The sequence below is a fragment of the Dendrobates tinctorius genome, unplaced genomic scaffold (assembly GCF_039654945.1).
Source record: "Dendrobates tinctorius isolate UK_male_01 unplaced genomic scaffold, ASM3965494v1 ptg000006l, whole genome shotgun sequence".
In the NCBI taxonomy this organism is placed as follows: domain Eukaryota; kingdom Metazoa; phylum Chordata; class Amphibia; order Anura; family Dendrobatidae; genus Dendrobates; species Dendrobates tinctorius.
The window spans coordinates 6,767,048-6,787,424 of NW_027361674.1; the positions used below are offsets into that span (position 1 = coordinate 6,767,048).

The 20,377-nt window shown below is 45.8% G+C and overlaps 1 long non-coding RNA gene across 1 annotated transcript in view; it reads right to left on the reverse strand.

Annotated features, from left to right (window-relative positions):
* Positions 1–11,917: 11,917 nt before the first annotated feature.
* Positions 11,918–20,377, reverse strand: part of LOC141085178 (uncharacterized) — a 131,676-nt gene continuing 123,216 nt past the window's right edge. The window contains exon 4 of the long non-coding RNA XR_012231225.1: positions 11,918–12,745. This is a non-coding gene — a long non-coding RNA (uncharacterized lncRNA). The remainder of the gene's footprint in view (positions 12,746–20,377) is intronic.

The following is a 20,377-nucleotide window of genomic DNA, read 5'->3' on the forward strand; positions in this document are numbered from 1 at the left end:
CTCCCTTATCCTCTAGTCACTTTTGTCACAGCTGTGCCATCGAGCCTGTGACATAGCGCTCAGATATCAGTGGGCCTCACACAATCCAAAAGTGTCCAGTGCCCACAAGTGTCTGCAGAAATTCAAAATCTCCCTTATCCTCTCGTCACTTTTGTCACAGCTGTGCCATCGAGCCTGTCACATAGCGCTCAGATATCAGTGGGCCTCACACAATCCAAAAGTGTCCAGTGTCCACAAGTGTCTGCAGAAATTCAAAATCTCCCTTATCCTCTCGTCACTTTTGTCACAGCTGTGCCATCGAGCCTGTCACATAGCGCTCAGATATCAGTGGGCCTCACACAATCCAAAAGTGTCCAGTGTCCACAAGTGTGTGCAGAAATTCAAAATCTCCCTTATCCTCTCGTCACTTTTGTCACAGCTGTGCCATCGAGCCTGTCACATAGCACTCAGATATCAGTGGGCCTCACACAATCCAAAAGTGTCCAGTGTCCACAAGTGTGTGCAGAAATTCAAAATCTCCCCTGTCCTATAGACACCTTGTACCTTGTTTTACATTACTATATAGTTTGTTGGATTTTGTCTACATTTCTACCAAAAATGAGGAAGGCTGGTGGAAGAGGCCGTGGAATTGGGCGGGGGTTGGCAGCTGGTAATGATGGTGTTGGTGGTGGATCTGATGGTAGTGGCAAGAGCAAAATAGGACCGAATGCAGGAGGTGTTGAGCCTGCGTCATCGTCTGGCTACATAAGGCCTCGAACGCTTAGTTTTCTAGGAGTTGGCAAACCGCTTTTAAAGCCAGAGCATCAGGAAAAAGTTTTGTCTTACATTGCTGACTCAGCCTCCAGCTCTATCGCCTCCTCTTCTTCAGTTGTAAAAAGTAAAAGCACTGAGTCATCATTGAAGGCTCATGTTCATGAACCACACCTTTCCTTGTGTCCTTCACCCCAACCAAGATTGAAGGATGATGCAGGCCATACTACTGATTACTCCATGGAGCTGTTTTCACATACCATGCCTGGATTATCAAGTCAAATGGTGAATTACCCAGGCCAAGATGAATCTGACATGGAGTGCACTGATGCACAGCCGCTGATGGATGATTCTGCTGGTACATTCACTCAGAGCACTACATTGTCCTCGCAGTGTACAGAGCCAGATTCTGACCCTGATGAGACTCAGGTGCCCCTTCCCGCACACTATACCACCATACACGGTGACACAGAGGAAGGTGCACATGACATAGAAGAGGAGGTGATGGATGACCCAGTTGTTGACCCAGATTGGCATCCATTGGGGGAAGAGGGTGCTGCTTCCAATAGCTCAGATGAGGAGCATCCACAGCAGACATCGACATCGCAACAGCTGTTATCTGGCAGGCCCGGAGAACTCCAAAGACAGGTTCCAAACATCAAAAGAGTTGCTGGATAGCTTGTCCAGAGGGTAAAAAGATCACAGCGTGCTAGGCCGCAAAATGTCTGCCAAAGTAGGAAGAGTGCAGTGTGGCACTTTTTTGACCAAAATCCTCATGATCAGGCCAAGGTTATCTGTAAGAAGTGCGCAAAGACCTTTAGCCGAGGGAAAAATCTGAAAAATTTGAATACCAGTTGCATGCTTAGACATTTAACCAGCATGCACTTGCAAGCGTGGACACAACACCAAACCTCAAGTGCCACATGTGCAACTGATCACAACGAAGGTAGTCAGCAACGCTACATTGTTTCCCCCACTGTAAGCCCACCGGTTAGCACAGCAGCAAATGTTGAGGTGTCGTTGCAAGGCCACAGCAGTCAGGGAATCCCACTATTATATCAACGAAAGACTGATTCTAGGCCATCAGAAAGAACACCAACTCCATCACCATCATCAACCCTCTCTCAGTCCGCCCTGTCCACCGCTACTTCCACCATATGCAGCTCTCAAGTCCAGCTCACCCTCCCAGACACTATGAGTAGGTCAAGAAAGTACTCAGTCTCTCATCCGCGTACACTGGGTTTGAACGCCCACATTGCCAAACTAATCTCGTTTGAGATGATGCCCTTTCGGTTGGTGGAAAGCACAGCTTTCCGCGAACTCATGGCCTATGCAGTACCACGCTATGACCTACCCAGTCGCCACTTCTTCTCTCGCAAAGCCATCCCAGCCCTCCACCATCATGTGAAAGACCGCATTGTCCATGCACTCAAGCAGTCAGTGAGCGGAAAGGTGCACCTCACAACTGATGCATGGTCCAGTCGGCATGGCCAGGGCCGTTACGTGTCCATCACTGCGCACTGGGTTAATGTGGTGGATGCAGGGTCCACAGGGGACAGCGGTGGTGGGACAGTGCTGCCTAGCCCACGGTATAGGAAACAGTTGGCTGTAGGCGTTCGACCCTCCTCCTCCTCCAGAAGCGAAAGCTCGTCCACAGAGCGCAGTCGTACGAGCACTCCATCTGCAGCTGCCACTGTTGCACACGATGTTTCCCCCTATCGAGCAGCTAGTGGAAAGCGTCAGCAGGCTGTGTTGCAGATGATGTGTTTGGGCAACAGACACACCGCCAAGGTGCTGGCCGAGTACTTGAAGCGACAAACTGAGTCATGGCTGGGCAGTGTACATCTTGAGGCAGGCAAGGTAGTTAGTGATAACGGCCGTAATTTTGTGGCAGCCATAGCCCTTTCAAAACTCAGCCATATACCTTGCTTGGCTCACACCTTGATCCTGGTGGTGCAGTGCTTCCTCAAAAATTATCCGGAGTTAACAGCCCTGCTCCAGAAGGTGCGAAGACTGTGCGCACACATCCGCCGGTCGCCTGTACACTCCGTTCGTATGCAGAAGCTGCAGCGATTGCTCCACCTTCCCAACCACCGCCTCATTATCGACATTGCAACAAGGTGGAACTCCACCCTGCACATGGTGGAGCGGCTGTGCGAGCAGAGGCAGGCCATAATGCATTTGTGGGAGGATACACGGCCAGGCACTTTGAGAGCAGACATGGAGTTGACAGGTGTGCAGTGGTCGAAGCTGAAAGACCTCTGTAAAGTCCTTCAGTGTTTTGAGGAATGCACACGGCTGGTAAGCGCAGACGATGCCATCCTAAGCATGAGCATCCCACTTATGCGTCTGCTCATGCAAACTTTGACGCACCTTAAGGAGCAGGCGTCTGCAGGCAATGTTGATGAGGAGGAAGAGGAGGAAGAGGAGGAGGGAATCCTTGATGACATTCAGCCATTGTCTGCTCAGGGACCTCTCCTGGACGAGGTGGAGGAAGAAGAGGAGGAGGAGGAGGATGATGGGGATGATTACTTAGGGGAGGAGGATGCATCTCGTGGGGCAAGTGAAAATGTTGGCGTGGCAAGGTCTGGTACAGGGTTTGTGCGTGACTGGAGGGATGTGGATTTGCCAGAAAGTGCTCCTCCAACCAGCACTCGCAGTGCATCATTGACACCGGGAACATTGGCCCACATGTCAGATTATGCCTTGCAGATCCTAAAAAGGGACCCCCGCATTGCCAAAATGATGAACGATGACGACTACTGGTTGGCCAGCATCCTGGATCCACGCTATAAAGGCAAATTACAAAACATCATGCCACAGGAGAACCTTGACCTAATATTGGCTAATAAACAAGCAACTCTGGTAAATCGGTTGCTTGAGGCATTCCCAGCACACAGCAGCGGTGATGGTTCTCACACGAGCCGTACGGGCCGGGGGCAGCTTGGCAGAGGTGTTCATGGTGCACACAGCAGAAGTGGCGTTGGAGACAGGGGTTTCATGACAATGTTGTGGACTGATTTTTCAAATACCGCTCACACAACTGGTAATACTGCATCGATGGAAAGTGACAGGAGACAGCAGTTGTCAACTATGGTTACAAACTACTTTTCCTCCCATATCGATGTTCTCCCACACAGGTCATTCCCCTTTGACTATTGGGCCGCTAAACTGGACACCTGGCCTGAATTGGCCCAATATGCCTTACAGGAGCTCGCTTGCCCAGCTGCAAGTGTGCTATCGGAAAGAGTCTTCAGTGCAGCTGGATCAATCCTGACAGAAAAAAGGACCCGTCTGTCAACCCAAAATGTGGATGATCTAACCTTCATTAAAATGAACCATGCATGGGTTTCCAAGGATTTTGTCCCACCTTCCCCTGATGACACATAGGGTGACAGAAAAATGGCTTGCTTTGGTCCACCTCTTCCTGGGACTTCACCTATTTCGCCTTTTGCATCAGCTGAATGTCCAACATCAACATATGCCACTTTCTAAAACTCCCTAACTGTGCTGCCTCCCCCCCCCATGGCCGGGGTCACCACCTAGCGCACGACACCGTGCGAGTGCCGTTGCCCTGGACAGGTGGGTAGGCCGACTCTTGGGTTCGGGCACTGGCACAGGGTCCCTCATAGTGCAATCAAGTGTCTCTGACGGTGGTGCACACCCGCCGTCAGACACACCGCCGTACTATGAGGGGCCCAGTGCCAGTACCGACGCACACGAGTGGGCCCCCCTTGCTTGGGCAGGGCCCCAGCATTTGCAATCTTTACCTCTCCCTGCTCCTCCGCTGTGTAATCTGGGCTGTCAAATCCATACTGTGCCTGACACCGTCTGAGCCTGCCTCCTGATGTACAGACATATATTTTGAATGTGTACGCTATCCATACATGTTATCCGGGGATACGGTACCCTTTCTAACCTTTGTGCAATCACGTGCAATCCATACTGGGCCTAACACCGTCTCAGCCTGCCTCCTGATGTATAGACATATATTTTGAATGTGTACGCTATCCATACATGTTATCCGGGGATACAGTACCCTTTCTAACCTTTGTGCAATCACGTGCAATCCATACTGTGCCTGACACCGTCTGAGCCTGCCTCCTGATGTACAGACATATATTTTGAATGTGTACGCTATCCATATATGTTATCCGGGGATACGGTACCCTTTCTAACCTTTGTGCAATCACGTGCAATCCATACTGGGCCTAACACCGTCTGAGCCTGCCTCCTGATGTATAGACATATATTTTGAATGTGTACGCTATCCATACATGTTATCCGGGGATACGGTACCCTTTCTAACCTTTGTGCAATCACGTGCAATCCATAATGGGCCTAACACCGTCTGAGCCTGCCTCCTGATGTACAGACATATATTTTGAATGTGTACGCTATCCATACATGTTATCCGGGGATACGGTACCCTTTCTAACCTTTGTGCAATCGCGTGCAATCCATACTGGGCCTAACACCGTCTGAGCCTGCCTCCTGATGTATAGACATATATTTTGAATGTGTACGCTATCCATACATGTTATCCGGGGATACGGTACCCTTTCTAACCTTTGTGCAATCACGTGCAATCCATACTGGGCCTAACACCGTCTGAGCCTGCCTCCTGATGTATAGACATATATTTTGAATGTGTACGCTATCCATACATGTTATCCGGGGATACGGTACCCTTTCTAACCTTTGTGCAATCACGTGCAATCCATACTGGGCCTGACACCGTCTGAGCCTGCCTCCTGATGTATAGACATATATTTTGAATGTGTACGCTATCCATACATGTTATCCGGGGATACGGAACCCTTTCTAACCTTTGTGCAATCACGTGCAATCCATACTGGGCCTAACACCGTCTGAGCCTGCCTCCTGATGTACAGACATATATTTTGAATGTGTACGCTATCCATACATGTTATCCGGGGATACGGTACCCTTTCTAACCTTTGTGCAATCCATACTGGGCCTAACACCGTCTGAGCCTGCCTCCTGATGTATAGACATATATTTTGAATGTGTACGCTATCCATACATGTTATCCGGGGATACGGTACCCTTTCTAACCTTTGTGCAATCACGTGCAATCCATACTGGGCCTAACACCGTCTGAGCCTGCCTCCTGATGTACAGACATATATTTTGAATGTGTACGCTATCCATACATGTTATCCGGGGATACGGTACCCTTTCTAACCTTTGTGCAATCACGTGCAATCCATACTGGGCCTAACACCGTCTGAGCCTGCCTCCTGATGTATAGACATATATATACATGTTATCCGGGGATACGGTACCCTTTCTAACCTTTGTGCAATCACGTGCAATCCATACTGAGCCTAACACCGTCTGAGGATGCCTCCTGATGTATAGACATATATTTTGAATGTGTACGCTATCCATACATGTTATCCGGGGATACGGAACCCTTTCTAACCTTTGTGCAATCACGTGCAATCCATACTGGGCCTAACACCGTCTGAGCCTGCCTCCTGATGTACAGACATATATTTTGAATGTGTACGCTATCCATACATGTTATCCGGGGATACGGTACCCTTTCTAACCTTTGTGCAATCCATACTGGGCCTAACACCGTCTGAGCCTGCCTCCTGATGTATAGACATATATTTTGAATGTGTACGCTATCCATACATGTTATCCGGGGATACGGTACCCTTTCTAACCTTTGTGCAATCACGTGCAATCCATACTGGGCCTAACACCGTCTGAGCCTGCCTCCTGATGTACAGACATATATTTTGAATGTGTACGCTATCCATACATGTTATCCGGGGATACGGTACCCTTTCTAACCTTTGTGCAATCACGTGCAATCCATACTGGGCCTAACACCGTCTGAGCCTGCCTCCTGATGTATAGACATATATATACATGTTATCCGGGGATACGGTACCCTTTCTAACCTTTGTGCAATCACGTGCAATCCATACTGAGCCTAACACCGTCTGAGCCTGCCTCCTGATGTATAGACATATATTTTGAATGTGTACGCTATCCATACATGTTATCCGGGGATACGGTACCCTTTCTAACCTTTGTGCAATCACGTGCAATCCATACTGGGCCTGACACCATCTGAGCCTGCCTCCTGATGTATAGACATATATTTTGAATGTGTACGCTATCCATACATGTTATCCGGGGATACGGAACCCTTTCTAACCTTTGTGCAATCACGTGCAATCCATACTGGGCCTAACACCGTCTGAGCCTGCCTCCTGATGTACAGACATATATTTTGAATGTGTACGCTATCCATACATGTTATCCGGGGATACGGTACCCTTTCTAACCTTTGTGCAATCCATACTGGGCCTAACACCGTCTGAGCCTGCCTCCTGATGTATAGACATATATTTTGAATGTGTACGCTATCCATACATGTTATCCGGGGATACGGTACCCTTTCTAACCTTTGTGCAATCACGTGCAATCCATACTGGGCCTAACACCGTCTGAGCCTGCCTCCTGATGTACAGACATATATTTTGAATGTGTACGCTATCCATACATGTTATCCGGGGATACGGTACCCTTTCTAACCTTTGTGCAATCACGTGCAATCCATACTGGGCCTAACACCGTCTGAGCCTGCCTCCTGATGTATAGACATATATATACATGTTATCCGGGGATACGGTACCCTTTCTAACCTTTGTGCAATCACGTGCAATCCATACTGAGCCTAACACCGTCTGAGCCTGCCTCCTGATGTATAGACATATATTTTGAATGTGTACGCTATCCATACATGTTATCCGGGGATACGGTACCCTTTCTAACCTTTGTGCAATCACGTGCAATCCATACTGGGCCTGACACCATCTGAGCCTGCCTCCTGATGTATAGACATATATTTTGAATGTGTACGCTATCCATACATGTTATCCGGGGATACGGAACCCTTTCTAACCTTTGTGCAATCACGTGCAATCCATACTGGGCCTAACACCGTCTGAGCCTGCCTCCTGATGTACAGACATATATTTTGAATGTGTACGCTATCCATACATGTTATCCGGGGATACGGTACCCTTTCTAACCTTTGTGCAATCACGTGCAATCCATACTGGGCCTAACACCGTCTGAGCCTGCCTCCTGATGTACAGACATATATTTTGAATGTGTACGCTATCCATACATGTTATCCGGGGATACGGTACCCTTTCTAACCTTTGTGCAATCACGTGCAATCCATACTGGGCCTAACACCGTCTGAGCCTGCCTACTGATGTATAGACATATATTTTGAATGTGTACGCTATCCATACATGTTATCCGGGGATACGGTACCCTTTCTAACCTTTGTGCAATCACGTGCAATCCATACTGGGCGTGAGAACGGCTGGTGAGCTGTTAAGCAAGCTACAGCACCTGTGGTTTGCACACGTAAGTTTTTCATTTTTTCAGGAATGACGGTTAGGCCTAATTCCGGAACTGCGGTTGACCTGCACTTACTGGGAAATCATTGTTCGCGGGTAATAATTGTCATCAGTGATCCCCATCACTAACGTTGTTCAGCGGGTTATCTGCACCTGTAAGCGACAAACGCTGGCCTTTTCAGTGTAGCGCACATGCAGCCACGGACATGTAATGGCATGACACACCAGTTATTGGCCAATCTCATGTGCCAGAGCCTCACGTGTCCCTCTAGTAAGCCGGACTCGGACCACGGGGCATGACGGAGTCTCGTTCGTTAACGGAATTAAGCTTGCAATGTGTGCATCTGTTCTGTAGCTGGCATGGTTGAGGTTTCCCAGGTGGAGTCGAATTTAACCGTAGGCTCCACTCCTGGACATTCCTTTAAGGTTCAGCTTTGCAACCATACTGCCCACGTAAAACAAACACTTTGCCTTCATGAACGCTGTTTGGAGGGTCATGACTCGTGGGAATAACGCCGCCCAATCAGTTAACCTGCTAGAGAGATCGTTCGTTGCTCCCAAGCATGACATCACACTCCCTAGGAAGAAGGTAATGCCACTGTGGCGACCGTACTCCTGGGGGCGACACAAGTGCACTGATGCCCAGCCACTGCTCGATGAATCTGCTGGTACATTGACCCAGACCACTACATTCCCCTCGCACGCTACACGGCCTGAATCTGACCCTGATGAAACTCAGGTTACCTTCCCATATACAGTTCCATCTTACACGGTGACAAAGAGGAAGCTGCAGATGAAAGTGCAGGTTCGGCCCACCCGCCATCAGACACACCACCGTACTATCAGGGGCCCTGTGCCAGTGCCGTCGCCAACGAGTGGGCCCCCCCCTGCTTGCTCAGGATCACAGCACTTGCAAAGTTGAAATACTGTGCAGTGAGATGGAAGATGGGGACGACGAGGAGTCCAGACAAGTACAGGGATTCCCTAGCGAGGAGACTTATTTGATTGTTTTCAATGTTGGGACAGCAATTTTTGGGGAGCACTATACTCTGGAGAATGATAGATGGGGCCCACCATACACTGGAACATTCCAAAGGTGGACATCAGACACTGGAGCAGCATTTACAGGGCCCATTATACACTAGAGCATTAGAAATGGGGCCCATTATGTTTGGAGCATTATTTGGGCCCATAAGACAGTGGAGCTTCATCCATGGGGACCAACATATACTGTAGCATTATGTGGAGCTCATCATATACTGTTTCAAACATTATATGGGACCAATGATTCTGTATGGAGAAATAGATGGGCCTCGTCATGAGATGTAAAAAGTGAAGTATTTTTCATTGTGCTATACCGCTATTTCTCTGCCGTATCGGAGCATGATGAGTTGTGGTATTATGTGTTAAAGGGGCGCTCTTTCGCCCAGGGCACATGAAAACCTGGAGCCAGCCCTCCCCCCCACAACTTTAGCCAAATAACCCCCATTTTTCAGTGCGTAACTTGTATTATGAAGTTAATTAAGGTTGACAAGCTTAAGTAAGAAGAATTGATGCTTTTGGCATTCAAATGGGCACTGTAGGTGTGTTTCCTGTCCTCCTCTCACTGCCGACTTTTATTCCCCATTGACTTACATTGGGTTTCGTGTTTCGGGACGACCCCGACTTTTCCCTATAATCGGACGATCTTGCTCGACCCGACTTTTGGAAAAGTCGGGTTTCACGAAACGAAACGCGACCCTAAAAAAACAAAAGTCGCTCAACTCTACAGTTGACCACTGCCTCCTACTACAGATCCTCTCCTCCTTTGGCATCAAAGACCTCGCCCTATCCTGGATCTCCTCATACCTTTCCAACCACACATTCAGCATATCCCACTCCCACACTACCTCCTTATCCCACCCTCTCTCTGTTGGAGTCCCCCAAGGCTCTATTCTAGGACCCCTACTCTTCTCAATTGATACCCTTGGCCTGGTCAACTCAAAGTCCCATGGATTCCAGTACCACCTTTATGCTGATGACACTCAGATCTACTTCTCTGGCCCAGACATCACCTCTCTGCTGTCCAGAATCCTGGAGTGTCTACCAGTCATATCCTCCTTCTTCTCCTCTCGCTTCCTCAAGCTCTATGTGGACAAATCTGAACTCATCATCTTTCTTCCATCTCACAGATCTTCCTTACCTGACCAATCTATCACAATTAATGACATCACGCTTTCCCCAGTTCCGGAAGTCCGCTGCCTCGGAGTAACCCTTGACCCTGCCCTGTTCTTCAAACCGCACATCCAAGCTTTTTCTACCTCCTGTCGCCTCCAGCTCAAAAAATATTTCCAGAATCCATCCTTTCATCAACCCTCAATCTACTAAAATGCTCCCGCCTCGACTACTGCAACATCCTTTTTTGTGGTCTCCCTGATAACACCCTTGCACCTCTCCAGTCCATCCTTAACTCTGCTGCCCGACTAATTCATCTTTCTCCTCACTACTCCTCCCCTTCTCCCCTCTGCAAATCTCTTCACTGGCTCCCATTCCCTCAGCATATCCAGTTCAAATTACTAATACTGACCTACAAGGCAATCTATAACCTGTCTCCCCCATATGTCTTTGAACTAATCTCCCAATACCTTCCCTCGCGTAATCTCCGGTCATCCCAAGACCTCCTTCTCTCCTCCACACTTATTTGCTCCTCACCCAACTGCCTCCAAGACTTCTCCCGAATAGCCCCCATCTTCTGGAATTCTTTGCCCCAACATGTTCGACTATCAACCACATTCGGATCCTTCAGACAGAACCTGAAAACCCACCTCTTCAAGAACGCCTACAGCCTGCAATAACCCCGCTACCTCCTCACCACTACCGGAGATATCACCTCAACCAATACCGGAACTGCTGCAACCTACTACTGTCTCCTTCCCCACCATCCTGTAGCATGTAAGCCTGAGAGGGCAGGGTCCTCTCCCCTCTGTATCAGTCTGTCATTGTAAGTTTGTTTACTGTAAGTGATATCTGTAATTTGTATGTAACTCCTCATGTACAGCACCATGGAATCAATGGTGCTATATAAATAAATAATAATAGTAATAATAACGACTGCAGGCGCACCCCATCATGATTTGGCAGTCTGTAGCCTCAGAGTGACTGCAGACATTTATCCTGAGCCTTTAATAACTTAATAATTTCATAATAAGCAATTTATTATTATGACATAGAATGCAGCCCGTGGTTACTGTATTTTTATACTTGTTAGGCTGGTTTCACATTAGCGCTTTTTATGCGCACGCACGGCCGGGGGTAGCTCCGCCCCCGAGCCGGCTCTCTGCCCGGCGTGCCCGCCCCTTGCTTGTAGCGCCGCCTCCTAGCGCACAGCGGCGCCTGCGATCGGCGCACCCTATCTTTAGCATAGGGTGCGCAGATCGTGCGCAGGCCGTGCGCTAGTTGCGCTTTGACCTGCGCTGCGCACTTTTGACGGTGCGCCGTGCGCGCCAAAATCAAACTTTTCGGATTTTGGCGCGCACGGCGCACCGTCAAAAGTGCGCAGCGCAGGTCAAAGCGCAACTAGCGCACGGCCTGCGCACGATCTGCGCACCCTATGCTAAAGATAGGGTGCGCCGATCGCAGGCGCCGCTGTGCGCTAGGAGGCGGCGCTACAAGCAAGGGGCGGGCACGCCGGGCAGAGAGCCGGCTCGGGGGCAGAGCTACCCCCGGCCGTGCGTGCGCATAAAAAGCACTAATGTGAAACCAGCCTTAGGGGGCAGACAGACGGACATATAACTCATGCGAGGATCGTATCGCAATCCTCGGACTGACCGTTGGCTTACTGATAAAGTTGGCAGGCAATGAGGCAGGACCAGGAAGTGTCCATATAAATGCAATGAGGGCACTAGGACCCAGCGTGCCTGAGACAATCAGAGCCTGCACAGCCAGAAAGTAAGGCTAAGTTCACATTAGCGTCTCTGTGCGCAGCGTATCATCTGCATGCGTAAACGCATGCAAAAACGCATGTTTACGCAGCGTTTTTTATTCTCATCATCTTAGGCATGACGGTAAAAAACCGATGCGTGTGTATGCGTCTGTATGCGTTTGCGTTGTTTCTGCACATGTGTTCGATATTTCAAAATGCTTTTCCAGTAGAGTTTCCTTGACACCAGACACCCAAAGTGCATGTTTCTTGGGATTTCTATATATAGACACACTGCACTGATGAAATCCTCGTCTTTTGCTGCTGTATCCAGCTGCAAGATGGATCTTAGCGTGGAGAGCTTCCTTATTAATCTTGATTTGCAATTGAAATTGGCTGTTGCCTTTGCTGTGGCTTGTGAAGAAGAAAGAAGAAGAGAAAGACAGAGAAGATGTCATCGTCGCTATTGGCAACACCCCATTGTAGAAGTCCGAGAGAGTCGTGGAGCCTACTTCTCGTTGTACACCGAGTTGCGTAAAAACCTGCAAATTGTTTTGACTACACGAGGATGTCGGAACAGAGCTTCGATGACTTGCTGCAATGTGTCTGAGGATCCATCACCAGGCAGGACACTCAGCTATGTCGAGCAATTCCTGCGGAGGAACGTCTGTTGGTGACCCTGAGGTACGTAATTTTGAAAAACAAACACATCGTTAGTATTTTTGTTTGAAAAGCCATGTACTTATTTTTTTTTCCCATTTTCTGTTCGGCAGATTCCTGGCAACTGGAGAGACCTTATCATCTCTAAATTTTCAATTCTGGATTGGAGTGTTCTCCCTTTCTGGGATTGTTGGAGACACCTGTCGTGTTTCATGTGACTATCTGCATGATTTATTCCTCTCCCAACCCACAACTGAACTCTGGCTGGAAATGCTGCAAAATTTCTGGACATCTGCAATTTTCCAAACTGTTTGGGGGCTGCAGACGGCAAACACATTCGGATTATGAAACCAGCTGGAAGCGGATCCGAGTATTTCAATTACAAAAATACTTTTTGATTGTTCTCATGGCAATTGCAGATGCTGACTTTCGATTTGTCGCCATGGACGTTGGCTCATTTGGACGAGGAAATGACTCCCAGACTTTCAAAAACTCATTCATGGGCCAAAGTTTATATGGTTATGATTTCAATTTTCCACAGCCACAACCTCTTCCGAATACAGAATGCCGTTTGTTGTGGTTGGGGATGAGGCGTTTCAAATCAAACCAACTAGGGATGAGTGAGTAGTGAAACACTTGGACTTGTACTCGTTACGAGTAGCTCCTAATACTCGGGTATTCGTAATGAGTAGCGAGTCCAATGTGAGCCTATGGGAAATGCGAGTAATGGGCAGAGAATGTGTGTGGGTGGAGAATGTGTGTGGACGGAGAATGTGTGCGGGGGTCTGTGGGGCTGTGTGTGTGCGGGGCTATGCCGAGCCTGTGCCGGTGATGTGCAGGACCCCTGTGCTGGGCCTATGCGGGCTCTGTGCGGCATGTGACGGGCTGTGCGGGACGCTATGTGAGGCCTGTGCGGGCACTGTGTGGGGCTCTGTGCAGGCATAGTCTGATGGGACTACTTGTCCCATCTGGCTATGCTCGCTACAGTGACAGCATTAGCAGATGATGGGAAAGCAGTATTCCCATCATCCGGCTAATGTGGTGAATGAAAAAAAAAAAACATATACAGAACATACAACATATAACATACAGTACATACACATAACAAACAACACATAACATAGAGTACGAGTACATACTCACCGTACACCCAAAGCCATCGATCACCTGTAAAAAATTAAAATAATAAAGCAACCTATATTCACCTTTCCACCGTAATCCCATTAATAACGAGGGTCCCACATTGATCTCCCGTGGAGAGCAGCTGCATCAGCAGATGCGACCGCTTTCCAGAGGCTCCAGCGCTGTATCACTCCGCCGGAGATCACAGGAGTTCACCTGTGACTTATGGCAGCACTACAACATGAGAATTTTCTCAAGCAGCAGTGCTGCTGTAAAGGAACTTCAATGACACACTGTGGGAGGTTATTTCTGGTGGGTGTCATTGAAGGCCTATAGAGCAGTCACATACAAGGAACAAATACAGCCATACCAAGACCAGACCACATATTACCACCACATGGTGACTGAATACTACAATACTCATTAATAAAAAAAAACAATACTATCACCATAAGTGCCATTTATCTTAGTTTGACTGTTTTTAAAACTATGTCTTGCGACACAAAACTTGTGTTTCCATTTATATTACAGTACTTACAGTGGGTACGGAAAGTATTCAGACCCCTTTAAATTTTTCACTTTGTTTCATTGCAGCCATTTAGTAAATTCAAAAAGTTCATTTTATTTTCTCTTTAATGTACATTCTGCACCCCATCTTGACTGAAAAAAACAGAAATGTAGAAATTTTTGCTAATCTTTTAAAAAACTGAAATATCACATGGTCATAAGTATTCAGACCCTTTGCTCAGACACTCATATTTAAGTCACATGCTGTCCATTTCATTGTGACCCTCTTTGAGACGGTTCTACTCGTTCATTGGAGCCCAGCTGTGTTTAATTAAACTGATAGGACTTGATTTGTAAAAGTGACACACCTGTCTATATAAGACCTCACAGCTCACAGTGCATGTCAGACTAAATGAGAATTATGAGGTCAAAGGAACTGGCCAAGGAGCTCAGAGACAGAACTGTGGCAAGATAAAGATCTGGCCAAAGGTTAAAAAAGAATTTCTGCAGTGCTCAAGGTTTTTAAGAGCACAGTGGCCTCCATAATCCTTAAATGGAAGAAGTTTGGGATCACGAGAAGTCTTCCTAGACCTGGCCAAACAGCCAAACTGAGCAATCGTGGAAGAAGAGCCTTGGCGAGAGAGGTAAAGAAGAACCCCAAGATCACTGTGGCTGAGTTCCACAGATGCAGTAGGGAGATGTGAGAAAGTTCCACAAAGTCAACTATCACTGCAGCCCTCCACCAGTCGGGCTTTTATGGCAGAGTGGCCCGATGGAAGCCTCTCCTCAGCGCAAGACATATGAAAGCATAGAGCTTGCTTAAAAAACACATGAAGGACTCCCAGACTATGAGAAATAAGATTATCTGGTCTTATGAGACGAAGATAGAACTTTTTGGTGATAATTCTAAGCAGTATGTGTGAAGAAAACCAGGCACTGCTCATCAGCTGCCCAATACAATCCCAACAGTGAAACATGATGGTGGCAGCATCATGCTATGGGGATGTTTTTCAGCTGCAGTTACAGGACGACTGGTTGCAATTGAAGGAAACATGAATGCGGCCAAATACAGAGATATCCTGGATGAAAACCTCTTCCAGAGTACTCTGGACCTCAGACTTGGCCGAAGGTTCACCTTCCAACAAGGCAATGACCCTAAGCACACAGCTAAAATAACAAAGGAGTGGCTTCAGAACAACTCTTTGATAATTTTTGACTGTCCCAGCCAGAGTCCTGACCTAAACCCAATTGAGCATCTCTGGAGAGACCTGAAAATGGCTATCCACCAACGTTCACCATCCAGCCTGACAAAACTGGAGATGATTGGCAAGGAAGAATGCCATAGGATCCCCAAATCTAGGTGTGAAAAACTTGTTGCATATTTCCCAAGAAGACTCATGGCTGTACTAGCTCAAAAGGGTGCTTCTACTCAACACTGAGCAAAGGGCCTGAATACTTATGACTATGTGATATTTTAGTTTTTCTTTTTTAAAGGGAATCTGTCACTCCATTTGCGGCCACCGCCATCAGGGGCTTATCTACAGCATTCTGTAATGCTGTAGATAAGCCACGATGTAACCTGAAAGATAAGAAAAACGAGTTAGATTATACTCACCCGGGGATCCGGTCCTGTCCGATGGGCTTTGTGGTCCAGTCCGGGGCCTCCCATCTTCATATGATGACGTCCTCCTTCTTACTTCTGCCGTGGCTCCTGCGCAGTTGTACTTTACTCTGCCCTCAGCAGGGCAGATAAAGTACGCATGCGCAGGAGTCACGGCAGAAGTTAGAAGGAGGACGTCATCCGTGACACCCACCGCACCTGACCCCGCCACCTGGTAAGTATAATCTAACTTGCTTTTCTTCTCTTTCAGGTTACATCAGGGGCTTATCTACAGCATTACAGAATGCTGTAGATAAGCCCCTGATGGCGGTGGCCGCAGCTCATAGGCCGAAAATGGGTGACAGATTCCATTTGATAAATTTGCAAAAATTTCTACATTTCTGTTTTTTTTCAGTCAAGATGGGGTGCAGAGTGTACATTAATGAGAAAAAAATGAACTTTTTTTAATATACCAAATGGCTGCAATGAAACAAAGAGTGAAAAATTTAACCCCTTTGAGACGAAGCCTAATTTCACCTTAATGACCAGGCCGATTTTTACAATTCTGACCACTGTCACTTTATGAGGTCATAACTCTGAAATGCTTTAACGGATCCTGGTGATTCTGACAATGTTTTCTCATGACATATTGTACTTCATGATAGTTGTAAAATTTCTTCGATATGACTTGCGTTTGTGAAAAAAATGGAAATTTGGCAAAAATTTTGAAAATTTTGCAATTTTCAAACTTTTAGTTTTTATGCCCTTAAATTAGATAGTCATATCACACAAAATACTTAATAAATAACATTTCCCACATGTCTGATTTACATCAGCACAGTTTTGGAAATATAATTTTTTTGTTAGGAAGTTATAAGGGTTAAAATTTGACCAGTGATTTCTCATTTTTACAGCAAGATTTGCAAAACCATTTTTTTAGGGACCACCTCACACGTTTGAAGTGACTTTGAGAGGCTTATATGACAGAAAATGCCCAAAAGTGACACCATTCTAAAAACTGCACCCCTCAAGGTACTCAAAAAAAAATTCAAGAAGTTTATTAACCCTTCAGGTGCTTCACAGGAATTTTTGGAATGTTTAAAAAAAAAAAAAAAAAACATTTAACTTTTTTTCACAAAAAATTTACTTCAGATCCAATTTGTTTTATTTTACTAAGGGTAACAGGAGAAATTGGACCTCAAAAGTTGTTGTACAATTTGTCCCGAATACGCTAATACCCCATATATGCAGGTAAACCACTGTTTGGGCGCATGGCAGAGCTCAGAAGGGAAGGAGCGGTTTGACTTTTCAATGCAAAATTGGCTGAATTGAATCCAAGCGCTTTGTCGTGTTTGGAGAGCCTCTGATGTGCCTAAACAGTGGAAATCCAACACAAGTGAGACCATTTTGGAAAGTAGAACCCATAAGGAACTAATCTAGATCTGTGGTGAGCACTTTGACCCCCCAAGTGCTTGACAGAAGTTTATAATGTAGAGCCGTAAAAATCCAAAATAATTTTTTTTCACAAAAAATGATCTTTTCGCCCCCAATTTTTTTTTCCAAGGGTAACAGGAAAAATTGGAGCCCAAAGGTTGTTAAGAAATTTGTCTTGAGTATGCTGATACCCTATATGTAGGGGTAAACCACTGTTTGGGCGCACGACAGAGCTCGGAAGGGAAGGAGCACCGTTTGAGTTTTCAATGCTAAATTGGCTGGAATTGAGATCAGACACCATGTCGCGCTTATAGAGCCCCTGATGTGCCTAAACAGTAGAAACCCCCCAATTCTAACTCGAACCCTAACCCAAACACATCCCTATCCCTAATCCCAACCCTAACTACAAACCTAACACACCCTTAATCCAAACCCTAATCCCAACCCTAACTTTAGTCCCAACCCTAACCTTAGCCCCAACCCTAACGGGAAAATAGAAATACATTTTTTTTATTTTATTATTTTTCCCTAACTAAGGGGGTGAGAAAGGGTCTGCTTTACTATTTATAGTGGGTTTTTATAGCGGGGGAATTTTATGTTTGTCAGCTGTCACACACTAAAGGACACTTTTTATTGCAACAATTAGTTTTTGCATCACCACATTTTAAGAGCTATAATTTTTCCATATTTTGACCCAGAGAGTCATGTGAGGTCTTGTTTTTTTGTGGGATGAGTTGATGTTTATATTGGTACCATTTTCGGGCACATGACATTTTTTGATCGCTTTTTATTCCAATTTTCGGGAGGCAGAATGAACAAAAACCAGCAATTCAGGAATTGCTTTTTTTATTTTATAATTTTTTTTAGACCATTCCGCGTGTGGTAAAATTGATAAAGCAGTTTTATTCTTCGGGTCAGTAAGATGACAGCGCTACCTCATTTATATCTTTTTTTCATGTTTTGGCGCTTTTACAGAATAAAAACTATTTTATAGAAAAAATAATTATTTTTGTATCGCTTTATTCTGAGAGCTATAATTTTTTTAGTTTTCTGATGGCTCTGTATGATGGCTTGTTTTTAAGGGACAAGATGACATTTTCAGCGGTACCATTTTTATTTACATCCTTCTTTTTGATCGCGTTTTAATGCACTTTTTGTTCGGCAGTATGATGATAAAGCATTTTTTTTGCGTCGTTTTTTATTATTTCTTTTACAGTGTTCATTGAAGGGGTTAACTAGTGGGACAGTTTTATAGAGTGGGTCGTTACGGACGCGGCGATACCAAATATGTGTACTGTTATTGTTTTTTTTATTTACATAAATAAATGGATTTATTCGAAAAATATTTATTTTTTTCTTTATTTGGGGATTTAAAAAAATATATATTTTCACACATTCTATTTGTTTTCTTTTAACTTTATAGCATTGTCCCAGGTTGGGACAGCACTATATCATGCCAGGTCGCTGAATTGACACTTTGCATAGCACAGTGTCAGATCAGCAATCTGACAGGCAGTGAAGGTGGCTTGCCGGTGCCTGCTCTGAGCAGGCGCTCGCAAGCCACCTCCCGGCAGGACCTGGAAGGACCCCACGCCCATCTTGGAGCTGGGGGTCTCCATGGAGCCCACCAGAACAGCGCAATCGCATCGTATTGTTCCGGTGGGAGAGCGCATGGAGCCTGCTCCCTACGAGATTCTTCTCTATGCCACTGTCAGTACTGACAGCGGCTTCAGAGGAGTTAAATGCCCACGATCAGTGCTAGTTCCCGCAGAGCAGTAAAAGTACGGCGCATGTCGGGAGGGGTTAAAAGGGTTAAAGGGGTCTGAATACTTTCCATACCCACTGTATATATTTTTAATATCCTCTAATAATGAGGATGTTCCGTACTTATACACTATGGGCTTTACTGTATGGTTCTTGCCGAACCTCTGGTACCAGACAATACTTTACGGATTCTGTTGGGGATTGGTTGTTTTGTGCATATAGCGGTTCCTACCTTGGCATGGGGAGCTTGCTATGGTGTACCACATCTATTGACACATTCATCTCTCATATTGATGGAGCTAAACGGATGTTGCATGACCATTCTCTGAAAGTCTGTGTCATTCCAGCCCAGTTGGTGTTATTTCATCTTTGGAACAAGCTCAGCTTTGGCACATAGTTGGCTGCATTTTCCTCCACATTTTGCCCTTCATTCCAGTACAGTTTATTCTTCCTGCTACTATATACGCAAATGCAGGACAACTGTTTTGTTAGAAAGACCAAGTTTTATAATCAACCAATATGTTTTTAGAAACATGCCTCCCTCTGTAAGTAATAATTCCTGGAAGGATTTTCTTGTTTGCTCAATGTCTCTGTATACTTTGAATAGGTCCTGGAATTTCTTCAATTTTACTCTAAAGACCAAATGGTGTGCCATTTATTATCATAGACAAAGCTATGTGTCCAGTACTCACATTGGTGCCATTTTGGATGTACCGTACTTTTGAACACTGAAAAACTAGTGAAATAAAATTTGAGGTGTGTTCCTCAGAATATACAAAAAAGAATCATAAAAGAGACAGTGGAAAAAATGCAAATTGCAAATTTTCAAACTTGTCTTGCATCAACTGCATGAAAATGGTGGTATCAAATTACTCAATACCTTTCTAGATAAATATATTAGAGGGTATAATTTACAAAAAAGACATTTATGGGGGATTTCTGTTGCTCTTAAACCACACAGGCTCTGCAAATATCTATTTCAAATAAAGCCAAATTTGTCCAAACAGAACTTTTTGACTACATTTGGGGTATCGCTGCACTCACACGAAAGTGGGTAACAAATTGTGGAGTTCACTTTTTGGTGTAATCTCTGAAAAAGGTGAGAAATTTGGGGCTAAAGCAAGATTTTTGTGAAAAAAAATAACTTTTTTAATATGATGATCTAATGTTATCAAATGCTGTTGTACCTGTTGGTTCAAAATGCTCAATATACCCCTGGATAAA